The sequence below is a fragment of the Aedes aegypti genome, chromosome 1 (assembly GCF_002204515.2).
Source record: "Aedes aegypti strain LVP_AGWG chromosome 1, AaegL5.0 Primary Assembly, whole genome shotgun sequence".
In the NCBI taxonomy this organism is placed as follows: domain Eukaryota; kingdom Metazoa; phylum Arthropoda; class Insecta; order Diptera; family Culicidae; genus Aedes; species Aedes aegypti.
The window spans coordinates 40,570,866-40,572,737 of NC_035107.1; the positions used below are offsets into that span (position 1 = coordinate 40,570,866).

Genomic DNA, 1,872 nt, shown 5'->3' on the forward strand with positions numbered 1-1,872 from the left:
TTCATCCTTAGGACTCCGAACTGGAATCCTCGGAATTTCGATTATTCAAACTTTTCAGAATCCTCGAGATTCCGAATCTTTCAGTCGGAACTCGGAATTCCCACTGAAATCCTCGGAATTCCGACTGGAATCCTTGGGATTGTTGTCACTGGTAAAAAAAAAATCATATGTTCTGCATTCTACATTTAATGTTTGATCTTTTGTCACGATATATTGATTATTGGCCTATAGTGCGACGGTCACCAGTTTGTCAGAGAACGACGCGTGTTATACCGCTAGTGAACATCGACAAACGGCGGCGCTTTTAAGGATTCATCGATGGCACTTGGCTTGACGCCAGGCCAGGCAGTCACCCATCCATTGGAATTGGTTCAAGAATTTCTCTCCCGGTGAGGAGACATCGGAACGACGACGACGACGTTGATGTTTGTGCACACATTCGCTGGGAAATTTGCATAACAAATAAATCCGTATGTATGCTATGATGATAACCGTTGTTGCTTCGCTCATGTGGAAGTACAAGTACCTACCCTAGCCCTACGCAACTATCCTGGCCTACCGCTGTGGCGACTGGCAGCAATGCAAGCTACGTGTATGGAGATATGCAAAGCACTTCAATTCAATTGACAGTCGACGACAACAACTGGGCTCGAGAGTTTGAAGCAAGCCAACCGTGTTCACTTTGCTCTGACATTTGTTGATTGTTTTCCGAAATTGCTGTTGTAACTCGTAACGTGTTGCGTTTCGGGTTGGGGAAAAGGTTTCCCACACACACCACTCGACTCCCAGAGGACACTTCCTCTTCTGATGGATGACGAAGCTGGAAATCGATTAGATTCACTGCTGGGAGCACCTGAAAGGAAACAATATCTGTCGAGCGACGTTCCGATCATCGGTCCTGCCGGCTCGGAAAGGACCTCTTGAAGATGTTTCAAGCGATGGACGTCCACCTCGCAGCATGTGGCAGGAGCGTATACGGGTGCCTGTCTGTCGTTGTCGGTGTGGTTTATTGGCGTTCTTGGCAGGCAGGGGCTTCACAGTCCATGCGAATGGGAATTATATTTGCTGCTTCATTTCACAGTGATTGACGTCGACATCGAATTATGCAACAAAAGACGGACGGTGCTGTATAGCCCTAATGAAAATAGTACGGTAATTTCAGTATTAGTGTTTTTTTTTTTAATAAATTAGTCATCTATCAGAGTTACAGAATCTTTCTCTTTGTAGGGATTGAATAAAATATTTTATGGATACAGAGCTTAACGATGGTCATATAAAAATTAAAATGACGCCAAGCATTGGGCATTGAACATGATGTCTGTGATACAGAATGAAAATCAAATCCTGTAAATATCGTTACGATATGCTGTGTGCTCGAAGGCGTCAGAAAAGAAGTGTAGCTTGAGATATTCTAAATTTGGAAGTGGATCAAATCCTGGATTTAAGATTTCAACGAGAATTTGCAATGTGAAGTGATATTACTTTAATTTTTTGGAGCTTGACTGGAAGCGGTGCGTACATGATGTATCCTATTCATAAGTTTCTTCACTTTGCCTCAGTATGCGACTTGTGAAAAGCTCCGAATGAAGAGATTTAAACAACTACGATAATGATACTTTTGTGCTTATGTACTTGGTTTGCACATCATTCTCAGATTGAAAACTTCCTGAAATTCTTAAGATCGTGTGGTGGTTGGCTAAGTATATCGGTGGAACACTGTCGAGAATTTCCGAATCATTTGTGGCGCTCACTTCTTTATTAGAAAGACAGCTGCGCTGAGAATAGACCACGTTACTCATACTCATACTAGAACCGCAGATCCTACGACCTGACAACATGCCATCGATGTAAAAGTCTTAAGGGGACACGGGA

The 1,872-nt window shown here is 43.1% G+C and overlaps 1 long non-coding RNA gene across 1 annotated transcript; it reads left to right on the top strand.

The window, feature by feature from the left end:
* The first annotated feature begins 636 nt into the window (after positions 1 to 636).
* On the top strand, positions 637 to 1,337 carry LOC110674404. Its single transcript, XR_002498832.1, has 2 exons — positions 637 to 1,152; positions 1,228 to 1,337. It is a non-coding gene; the product is annotated as an uncharacterized LOC110674404 (long non-coding RNA).
* Positions 1,338 to 1,872: the final 535 nt, after the last annotated feature.